Below are 12,179 nucleotides of genomic sequence, written 5' to 3'. Positions count from 1 at the left end.
TAAAAATAGTCTCTTTTTCTATTTTTATAATCTTCTATTAAACAAGTTTTATTTCTAATAAATCTATCAAAATGGCCAGGTGCAGTGGCACATGCCTCTAATTCCAGCTACTTACTTGGAAGGCTGAGGCATGAGTATCACAAGTTCAAGGCCCACCTGGGCAACTTAGTGAGACCTTATCTCAAAATAAAGCTTTTTTCCTTTCCTTTTTTTTTTTTTTTTTTTAAAGCCTAGGTCTCAGGCCTTTTGCCACCCAGCTCTTAGACCTGGGCTTGTGGACTATGTTGTGCATAGTAGCCTCATGAAGGGATAAGTCTAACTCTGGGAACTCCCTGGGGCATCCCCCAAAGGGATTGACCACCTGATGCTGGTGAACTTCCCCCTCAAGCTCTAAGATCCCACAAAGTACCTGAGATGGGTGTGACCTGCCAAGATGTCAATCAATCTGCTACAAGACATCACAAAGCAAGACTATGTCCTGGAAACCTTTGATGTACCCCCTTAAATAAACCACCAAAGCTATTTTATCTTTGTCTAGTTCAAGAACCCATGTGGACTAGATCTATTAGGGGCTTTGCTTTTGTAAATATATTTCTGAGTGTTTATGTGTTATTATTTGTTAATTATTTGAGATATTAAGATTTAGGGTGGCTATTTAGGGTGGCTTGGATTCCTCTGGGCAGAAGGAATCCCCCAATCAGATGCTGGCCATCTTGGATTCAATACCTAGTACCAAACACACACACAAACACAGAAAAAACACAAACACAATGAGATGATGAGCATGGGAAACAATGAGTTCCATGACCCATGATTTAAACATTTCTTACATGCACTCATGACTTGAAGAATATACTTTTTCTTTTCACCTTTTAGGTTAATGCTAATTATTATTCATACAGGCCTTCTCACTTGAAGAATTTGAAGAGATTGAAAGTATTCCAACTTTCACAAAAGACTTTTCAACAAAAATATACCATCATCAAAAACTAACCTAAGCCTTATAAAAATCATTTGCTAACCTATGGTGAGGCAGCACAATCTACAGTACCCTCCCTCGTGTTCTCAATTCCTTGCTTATCAGGAACATTCCATCTGACAAATTTAATGACCATGTCAAGGCTGAGAAAAAGTAAAGAAGCAAAAAAGCTAAAGGACAAATCACATCAAGAAAAACCTACAAAAATTCAGGGTTGCTCAACAGCACCCTCATACTTTTGAAAAATATTGAGCATATACTACAAGGCCTATTGTTTACTCAGCCCACAGAAAATGCATGGTACCTCTAAGATGCACAACCACAGACCCCTCATATGAACTCCATGACCCCAGTTTGAGAAGCACTAAAACAGATATTAGAGAATTGAAGTACTTTAGAAAAGAGCTCTTGGGGCATTTAGTGAGAAGCTCTCCACTCTTCTTTTTCAAACAGTTCTAACAGGCTTATTCATAAAAGCTGTAAACCAGAAACGGAATGGGAAGTGGGATGGCAGCCAGAATCAGGCACGCCATCAGCAGAACAATGCCAGAGAAAGCCCAACACAGCCTCACAATACCAAACAGTCCTTGAAAGCTTCCCTGTAATTCCAAGCCCATATAACAATTATAGTGTATGCTATGACCTCTGCTATCAGGAAAAGATTATGTTCAGTGTACTTAAAGTAAATTTTTCTCAGGAATAATTAACACAGAAAATTTAAAGCTTAAAGAGGACACTTTACCCAAGAGGACAAAAGGATGAAAAATATTTAAAATTATAAGCCATTGGATAAATGCAAGTTAAAGCCATAAAAAGAAACTGCTATAAATCTATTAGAATTGTTAAATTAAAAAAAAATACTAGCAATACCAAGAGGAAGCAAGTATGGGAAGCAGCTAGAGCTCTCAAACATCACTGGTGAGAAGACAACACACCACTCCTTTGGTGGGAGGGTGGGGGCAGTGGCAATACAAGAGAACTGAACTCAAGGGCACTCACCACTGAGCCACACCCCCAGCCCTATTTTGTATTTTATTTTGAGACAGGGCCTCACTGTGTTGCTTAGCACCTCACTTTTGCTGAGGTTGGCTTTGGACTTTGGATCCTCCTGCCTCAGCTTCCTAAGCTGCTGGGAGTACAGGCATGCACCATCACACCTGGCTGACACATCACTCTTAAAAATGCTTTGGCAGTTTTCTATAAAACACTTACCCTTTGACTCAAAATCACATACCCAAGTATCTATTCTAGAGAAAGGAAAACTTAAAGAGCTGAGGGGTATATCTCAGTGGTAGAGTGCTTGCTGAGCATGCCTGGGGCCCTGGGTTTAATCCCCAACACAGTGAGGGAAACAAACAAACAACCTCATTTTTACAGGAAAACCTAAACACAAATGTTTACAGCAGTTTTATTGATGATTGCTCTGAACTTAAAATAACTCAAAGTACCCTTCAACAGGTGATTATATACACAAATTGGTACAACCACACAGTGAAATATCCAGCAATAAAAAGGAATGAACTTCTGGGGCTGGGGATGTGGCTCAAGCGGTAGCGCGCTCGCCTGGCATGCGTGCGGCCCGGTTCGATCCTCAGCACCACATACAAACAAAGATGTTGTGTCCACCGAAAACTAAAAAATAAATATTAAAAAATTCTCTCTCCCTCCCTCCCTCCCCCTCCCCCTCTCTCTCCTCCTCCCTCCCTCCCTCCCCCGCCTCTCTCTCTCTCCCCCCCCTTTAAAAAAAAAAAGGAATGAACTTCTGATAAACACAAACACTTGGATGAATCTCAAAGGTAAGCGAAGAGGAAGAGGCCAGTTTCTTAAGATTACATACTGAATGACTTCATTTATGACATTCTATTTCGTTAAGTTAAAGGGCAGTCTCAAGAGCAAACACTGTGGGAATGGGGAACTGCTCCATGGGAACTGCTCCATGGCTGCTAAGAGTTGTAGTTGAGAGAGGTGACTATACAGCAGCAGCACAAAGGAGGTTTTCAGAGGTGAGGGGTTCTTCTGAATCCTCACTGTGGTAGAAGTCACAAGAATCTACATGTGTTCTAATTCCTAGACCTGAACACATGCATGATAGTTTAAAACTGTATGACAATTTCACAAGAATTCTCTTTTTACTGAACTATCACTGTGCATATAATAAAAAATTTAAAGGGGCTGGGATTGTGGCTCAGCAGTAGAGCATTCGTCTAGCACGTGCAAGGCCCTGGGTTCGATCCTCAGCACCACGTAAAAATAAATAAACAAAATAAAGGTATTATGTTCAACTACTTCTAAAAAATAAATATTTTTTAAAAATTTAAAATGTGTCAAACTTCAAATATGTAAAAAGATTATACTATAACATTTTTCAGCTGACACATGACTAACATAATAGCCCTCTAAGATGCGAAGACACATGCCATAAATAGTAACCATAAAAAAGCTGGGGGCTGTAGGTATAGCTCAGTGGTGAGCGCATACTTGGCTCGTGGAAGGCCATGGGCTCTATCCCTAGCACTACAAGAAAGGAGGGGAGGGGAAGGGAAGGTGCACTGGAGCAGTGATGCTATTATTAGACAAAACATACTTTAAGACAAAAAAAAAAACCACTAGAAAAAAAAGGAGGACAATTTATGATGCTAAAAAGGGGAAAGGTACCAGAATACAACAGTTACTAATATGGCATTATGTAAAAATGTGGATATGTAACCGATGTGATTCTGCAATCTGTATACGGGGTAAAAAATGGGAGTTCATAACCCACTTGAATCTAAAGTATGAAATATGATATGTCAAGAGCTTTGTAATGTTTTGAACAACCAATAAAAAAAATAAAAATAAAAATTTGTCAAGGAGATGTAATAATGATGAACATATGTAATCTAACAAAACTCTAAAACAAATGAAACAAAAGTGTACCAAAGTGAAAGGAGAGAGAATCCATCAGTGACTGAAGACCTCAACACCCTACTCTAAATAACTGATACAACAATAGTCAAGAAGCCAGAAAGGTTATAAGCACTATTACCCACACTGACCTAACTGACAGCTGCAGGACACTTCATCTGACAACAGCAGAAGAATTCTCATTTTATTAAGGTCCAGGATAAACTATTTCTAATGTCACAAAACAAGTTTCAATAAATTTAGAAGGACTGAAATACAATAAAAGAAATTTGGAGAAAACCTCCAAATACTTAGAAATTAAATAATAATTTCTAAACCACCCATATCATGTCAAAGAAAATAATCATAAGCAAAATTAAGAAATATTTTGAACCTAAATGAAAACAAAAGTATAGCATGTCAAAACTTATGAGATACAGCTAACACAGTGAGTAGAGAGTGTTTTACAGTAGGTCCTGTTAGAAAATAAAAAAGATGTCAACTTGTTTCTATGTAAGAAACTGAAGACTAAACTAAACCTACAGCAAGTAGAAGAAGAAAAAGTTTAGGGCAAAACCCAATGAAATTAAAAACAGAAAACCAACAATGAAAAAAATCATTGAAACCAAAATTGGTTTTGTGAAAAAAATAAATAAATGACAAACCTTTATTTAGATTGACCAATAAAAATAATTATCCCCAAAAATTCCCATTTATAAAAATCAAAAATAAAAGAGGGAACATCAACTACTGACACTACAGGAAAAAAGTATAATATGGGGGGAAAAAAACAACAACTATATACCACCATTTTAGTCCATGTTCTGTTACTAGTAACACAATATCAAATTTGGGTACATTATAAAGAAAAGAGGCTTATTTTAGCTCAAGGTTCTGGTCCAAGGTTGAGGGGCTACATCTGATAATGGCCTTCTTCTTCACAGAGTCCTGAGAGGAGCAAATGGGCATTCATTATGTGTCCTGGCCTTCTTTCCTCTTCTATAAAGCCACCACTAGTATTCAACCATAGGGGCTCCACTTTGATGACCTTATCTAAACCTAATCACCTCCCAAAGGCCTGCCTGGAAACAGCATAGCTTCCACTCTCTTAATACCTCATAATGGGGATTAAACTTCAAGATGGAATCAGAAGACACAAATCATATTTAAACTACAGCAGCCACCAAATTAGACAAGTTAGATGAAATCAACAAATTCCTAGAAGAAAAACATGAATAACAAATACTGACCCAAGAAGAAACAAAATCTATACCTACAAAAAGAAACTGTCAATCAGAAGTCTTTCCAGCCAGGCATTTTGGTTCACAAAGCAGGGAGCAGTAGTGCATACCTTTAATGGCAGTGATTCAAGGCCAGCCTCAGCAACTTAGCAAGACCCTGTCTCAAAAATAAAAAGTAAATGGGGGCGCTGGGGTTGTGGCTCAGTGGTAGAGTGCTTGCATTACACATGTGAGGTGCTGGGTTCGATCCTCAGCACCACATAAAAATAAATAAATAAAAATAAAGGTATTGTGTCCAACTACAACTAAAAAAAATACTTTAAAAATAAAATAAAAAGTAAGTGGGCTGAGGATATAGCTTAGTGGTGGTTCAATTCCCATAACAAAAAGAAAAAGAAGAAAAAATGTCTTTCAGCAAAGAAAATCCCAGACCTAAATGGCTTCACTATAGAATTCATAATATAATAATTCACAGACCCTTCCAGATAATAGGAAAATACTTCCCAACTCATTCTAGGAATTTAGTATTATTCCAATATCAAAGTCAGACAAAGATATTACAAGTGAGCACACACATACAAATAGACCAATATCCCCCTTTCAGAAATACACACTTAAAATTTTTCAATCAAAACCAGGTATAGTGGCTTAATCCCAGTTACTTAAGGAGGCTGAGGCAAGAGGGTCTCAAGCTCAAGACCACAACAATTCAGTGAGACAATCTCAAAACAAACATTAAAAAGGTGATAATAGTTCAGTAGTAGAGCACCACTGGATTCAATCAATCCCCAGTACTGGGGGAGGAAATTCTTAATTAAAAAATTCACAATTAGTAAACCAAATCTTATAACATATAAAAAGGATTATACATACACTATAACTGAATGGATCCATCCCAGGAATGCAAGTCTGGCTTAACATCTGAAAATTGATAATAGGAAATAACATAGGAAAATATATTAATTTAATACAAAAAAATTAGTAGAATAAAGGGGGGAAAGTCACTTCATCATATACTATATTCAGAAAAAGCACTTGACAAAATTCAATACCAGTCATGTTTTTAAAAGAAAAAACCAAACCCCCAGTAAATAAGACTCAAGGGTAACTTCCCCAAACTGATAAAGGGCATCTACAAAACCTACAACTAACACTGCACTCAAAGGTAAAAGATAGGAACAAGATGAGGATGTGGATCCACTCTCAACATTTCTATTCAATGCTCTACTGGAGGTTCTAATTAATACAATATGGCAAAAAGCAAACAAAAGAAAAAAAAGGCATCCGGACTGAAAATGAGGTTGTAAAAACAGACAGCCCATTCCAAGACCCAATGTTCTAGATTCTCACTACCCACACACACAGTCAATACCACTATCCAGTCAGAGAACTTACATTTAAAACAAGAGCTGGTATGCTTGTTGTATGGCAAATATAAAACATACCAATGATGAGAAGTACAAAGTTCTTACATAAAATTGACAAGGGAGAAGTGAATACATCAAGTTAAAGGCCCACAGAAGAAAATACCGGCTGAATTAAAATTTATCAACCTAAGAATATCTAACCGCATTTTCCAAATACAAACACATTTTAATCTTATCCTAATCTATCTGAAAACAATTATATGGACTTTATACTGTCAGTCTCACTTCTAACATGCATAACCTTTGTTCCACATTTTAGATAGCAAACAATAATCCAAGTTTCCAGCTTCAAGTACAGTTTCAAGTGAGAGTTACTTACTTTGTGATACTCTTTTTGTGGAGGGGTTAGGTTTGGTTCTTTGTTTAACACTATGTCCTTGGAGAGACACAGTGAAGGTCTCCACAATCAACCTGGTCAATGAATTTAATTATTTCACTCATTCCTAAGAGTATCACATAAAGAGAAAAAAATATATCATTCATAAACATAGCAATAGAACAAGACCTGGCATCTCCCCAAGCAGTTGTTCGATAACTATTTTTGAGTGAGGATTAAAGGAAGGGTATCATAGACATGCTTCTTTGACGGAAACTGAGTTGAAAACTGGAAAACAGTACAGAAGTAAGAAACTGCAGACCCTCCCCTGCAGGATGATAAATTCAGAAAACAACACCTACTTCCCTAAGGAGCAAAAGAAGAAATTTATCTCAGGCTTTACAAGTACATTGAAAGCCGTTTCCACACCCCTTTATGGGATAAATAAGTGAAGCTAAGTAAACAGAGGCAGAGGGAAAATGCACCTCAGCACTGACCCACAATTCCTGATCACAGGGACCAACACTTCTTGACTTCCTCAAATGCTTTACTCAGAAGAATGTAGAAGAGCTAATATACAAGCTGGCCCTGAGACAATGCTTACTACCAGAGAAGAGAGATCACCGATAGCTAGAGTTTATTTTAACATGATCTGTATCCAAGAACAGAACTGCCTCAATAGATGTTCACACTGTTAAACAGCTGCCACGCTCTTTCACAGACTTATCTTAAATAAAAGGAACACAATGAAAATGTGGCCTGCAAAACTCACCTCTTGTTTCTTCTTCTAATAAAACAACAAGTTGATCTTTTCTGTGTTGGGAAAACATAATTATATTGAAATATAGACCTTCTGCACTAATAAAATCAATACCCTGTCTTTAAATTCTCTCTTGCTTCACTGCCCCTTAAAACTTAGAGCAACCCATACTTGCTCCTCCCTGTCAAATCCTTTTTGTAGCTATGCCATCATGTTGCTAGCACAAAAAAAAATAAACTAATATACCACTTTTTTGTACTTCAGCCCTGGTGGTAGCCAACACTTCCAAAAGTATCCAAACAAAGACCTTGTTGTCACAAAAAAGAGTCCATGCCAACACTGGCTGCCTTGGTCCCTTGACCAAGAGACAGGTTTAAACACCATCAGACCACATATGGCAGAACATGCTGACAGATGTGGACTAGCAGAAAACAGATCTTTCCTCAGAACATCAGTTAGGACTTCAGTTTTGTTTTTTTTCCTGTGCTGTGGTTGGAACCCAGGGCCTCACAAATGCTAAGCACACACTCCACCACTGAGCTACACAAACAGAAACATTTACTGAGTTCTGTGTGTCAAGCTCTGCTCAAGATCGTGGGCCAAGGTCATGGGCATGTAACAGTGAATAAGGCAAAACCACTGGCCCTTAAGGAGCCTACATTCTCTTGGGCAAGAACACTCAAGTCCAAATGTAATACTAGTGTGGGATTAGGGTTGAGGGAGTAGCCAACACCTTTGTGTCCCAGAGTAATACAATAAATGATTACATAATTACTCTCCCTCTTTGTAATCTACTCTTGTCTAAAGTTATCCAACAGATATTCTCATTACACTTAGCATAAAATCTTAAATGCTTGAGAGGGTCTAAAAACCCCTGTATGATAACCCAGCAAATCTTTCCAACTTTTAAGGTCTTGACCCCACATGCACCCTGAATCAAATAAGGATATCAGGCAAAAATCTCCTATTTCTGTATAATTTGCTTTCATGTATGATTTTCTGAAAATGTAGCCTATAAATCCTGACTCTAGCTTCTTGTTTTTTTGTTTTTTTGTGTGTTTTTTTCCATAAAACATCAGAGGCCCTGGCATTTAATTCCCAGAACTACCAAAAATCAATTAATCAACCATAATTAAGTATTATGAAATACTTAATACTATTTGAAAAATATGGTTATACTGCTTCCAGAGTACTTATTACAATTTATAGGTATATATTTACTTGCATCAATATTTCATGTCTCTTCCATTAAACCATAAGCTCCATGAAGATAAGTATAGTTTTCAATTTGGAGAAATCTAATGTCCGCAGAGCCTAGGATGATGCCTAACACATAGAAGGGGCTCAAGGGAAAAAGAAATGAACAAAAGATGATCACCATGAATGGGAACAATGGCAGTTTAAATTTCTGAGGACTGCACCCCAAGATAGCTCAGCTTCCAAGACCCACATTCAGTTTTGCTTGAGTGTTCTGTAACAAAGGCTTCAGCAAAAACAAGGCCAAAGCTAAGTTTTTTTGATTGCTAAAAATCAACTAGTGCTTTGCACTCCTTTTCCAATGAGTTAAAAATTTATCAGTATGGTCGAGGGCTAGGCCAAGGAAGTGCAGGAATGATGCTGGCCTTATGAGTGTGGCACTATCTCCCTTTGGGATGTGATACTGCTCCAGGTACTCAGTTCCTGACCAGGACTTGGGGCAACAGTCAGTAGTACAGCCTCCAGTGATTCTGTGGTTCTCAAGAGTCAATAAACCAGCATACATTTAGGAGATTATGATTTTTAAGGTGATTAAGGCAGGATTAATGAGGATATTTTAGAGACTGCCTATCACAGCCAGATTCTAAAAAACCTTATAAACCACGGTGATAGGTAACTCAGGAACTTTCAAAAGAGGCCTTTTGTTCTGAACCTTGTCTTATTTGGGTTTTGAAACTTACTGAGTCATTTCTCAGGTTGCTGTGATTCAAGCCACAGTCAAAGTTGAAGAAATCCTTGAACAGGCAGACTACCTGTATGAAAGTGGAGGCAGAGGAAAACTTTAGCAGTTGCTAACCCAATACAAGGCAAGTAGAGATACAGGGTTCCTGTGGCGGTTGGCATGGGCATCAGGTAACATAGCTTAGCAGGACTTCAGAAGAAGAGAAAAAGCTTCTTGTGTATGAAGCCCTAGAGTATGCAATCTGCATTAGTGATGTTGGAGATTACGAAGTCATCAAGATTAAAACTGCAAATGCCTACATTTCAAGGAACATTATGAGAAAGCAATTGAAATGAAACCTGAAGATGCTATCTCAATTTACCTGATAAGTATTTGGAGCTATGCATTTGCTGAAATTCCTTGGTATCAAAGAACTGCTAAAATGCTGTTTGTACCTCCTCCTAGTTCCATCTATGAGGAGGCCTTGGGCTACTTTCACAGGGAGAACAGGTGGATTCAAACTTCTGCAGCAAAAACTGGCTTCTTTTAGGAAAGACATACTTGAAGTTAAAAAACAAAAAGCTGGCTGCTTTCTGGTTAATGAAAGCCAAGGACTATTCAGTACACATGGAGGAAGATAAACAAATGCAGACAGAAGCTGCTCAGTTGCTTACAGGTTTGTGAAAAAAAAAATGAGACCTTTTCAGAGAAGAAAATGCATGAAATAACCAGTAAACTTTGCCTTTTTATTTAATTATAAAGATAATGTATTAATCATAACTTTATGGCTTTTTCTCAGGTCTTTCAACTTCTTGACCATTTTAACAGAATAAATACACAAAATTCTAGATTTCTTCACAAACAACAAGGTAAAAGACATAATTGCCATATTGTCATCAGAGTGGTAGCAATAAATTTCCATGGCTTAGAAAGATTATTGTGAATCTTGGGACACCAACGATGTAAAATGATATGGGATTTCTAAATATTGGTCACATGACATCAGGATGAGAGTATATCAAGAAAAGAAAGTTTAATGGAAGCAGCAGCATATGGGTAATGGATTTTCAAGTTGATTTGATTCAAAGCAGAGATCTTCCAGAGAAGTACAGTGAAAGTGAAGTGATGTTTAGGGCTCTTGGTGTAGTTAAGTGGTATATCTTGAAGACAACCTGAATGGAAGAACTTTCATCAGAAAAGGACTGAAAATGGAGTGGCTTCCTTTTTTAAATATGTGGTCTTACAAGCAACTGAATTTGTCACTGAATAAAGTCCACATTTTAATCCCTAATGAGTTGAAAGGTATAATATTTAAGGGTGAAATGGAAATTAAGATGTTTTAAATGGAGAAGACAATGCTACTTAAATGACAGTGGAGAGTTACCACTGGAAAAAAACCTTAATTTTTGTAAAATGAGCTTCTTCAATGCCATTTATATAAATTTGAGACTGGGTATACATGAATTCCCCCCCCAAAAAAATTGAGAATTATAATGTAGTAAGTAAACTGTGCATATGTGTTGTTTACCATGTAGGTTTTCAAAAACAAAAAGTAGTGAATTCTGTATGCCCATCTGACATTAAACAACTGTTACTCACATTTGTGTGTGTCTGAGTGTGTGTGCGCATGCACGCAGACTGACTCATTATTTAAACACCCAGCCACCAAAAGAACTTAATAAAAATTTGAAAGATTATAAATTTTAACCACACTAATTTAAATAAGCAAATTTTTCATTATTAGAAATAGTCACCATCATTCCTACTGAACTATTAAAAATGTACTATACATGTACACTATTAGATAGCTAATACTCAAAACCATCTTTTTAAGGAATTTTATTTATTTATTTTTTTAGTGCTGAAGATTAAACCCATGTCCTCGAGTTATGTAAGGCAGGTACTCTACCACTGAGCCACATTTCCAATCCTTTCATGTATTTTGAGACAGAGTCTCACTAAGTTGCTCAGTCTGGCCTCAAACTTGTGGTCCTCCTGCCTCAGCCTCATGAGCAGAGAGGATTACAGGAAGGTGCCACTATACCTAGTGAAAATTCTTTATTTATAGATTTAGCGATAAAATTATGATAAAATGACTATAACAAGTATTGTTTTGTTTAAATAAACGTGCAAAAAATTATAAATGCCTCCACAAATATTTCAAACAATGCTACTGTATGATATTTCTATGCTAGTTAGCACAGTGTGATAATCTTGGAGATGTCCCAATGATTACTTATATAATACAAAAATATTCACAATAGCCTCCTGCAGGAAGCACATCAATTACTATACTAATGTGGACAATATATCCTTTCATAAACAAAATGCACATAAGAATCCCATATTTTCTTTTTTGAAAAGATACTTGTTTTGATATTTTTTAAAAAATTACAGAAACAGTGGGGTCACAAAATAGTATTTAATTCTGTATTGCCGAAAATACCAAAAGACATAATGTTAAACACTTACATTAAGAGTATCAGTCTCAAAGAAACTTACATACAGGTGTTGGTGAAGATGATAATCATTAAAACTGCCAAGAAAAAATAGTGTCCAGAAATAAAAAGAGGTTTTCCTACATACAAATGAATGCTTATTTTACATTTTAAATCATAAGAAAAAAAATAATGCCTTTCAGGTTTTTTTGATTTT

The 12,179-nt window shown here is 36.8% G+C and overlaps 1 protein-coding gene and 1 pseudogene across 16 annotated transcripts in view; one reads left to right on the top strand and one right to left on the bottom strand.

The window, feature by feature from the left end:
• The window catches only part of SIPA1L1 (signal induced proliferation associated 1 like 1), a 372,348-nt gene that overhangs the window by 208,473 nt on the left and 151,696 nt on the right, over positions 1–12,179 (bottom strand). For 3 of the 15 annotated variants that reach the window (XM_081290428.1, XM_081290429.1, XM_081290427.1), the window contains one exon: positions 5,977–6,024. The exons of 11 other annotated variants lie outside the window; for them this stretch is intronic. The gene's annotated coding sequence lies outside the window, so the exon portion shown is untranslated. Of the gene's footprint in view, positions 1–5,976; positions 6,025–11,996; positions 12,021–12,179 lie in introns of those variants that run through there. One more of the 15 variants, XM_081290432.1, reaches the window with a different exon arrangement.
• On the top strand, positions 7,182–10,208 carry LOC308648296 (regulator of microtubule dynamics protein 1-like; annotated as a pseudogene). Its single transcript has 2 exons — positions 7,182–7,251; positions 9,476–10,208. The product of its transcript is annotated as a regulator of microtubule dynamics protein 1-like (transcript).

The sequence above is a fragment of the Spermophilus citellus genome, assembly GCF_964194105.1.
Source record: "Spermophilus citellus genome assembly, chromosome: 4".
In the NCBI taxonomy this organism is placed as follows: Eukaryota; Metazoa; Chordata; class Mammalia; order Rodentia; family Sciuridae; genus Spermophilus; species Spermophilus citellus.
Note: the sequence above shows the minus strand (reverse complement) of the source record. Positions and strands in the feature narration are given on the sequence as shown.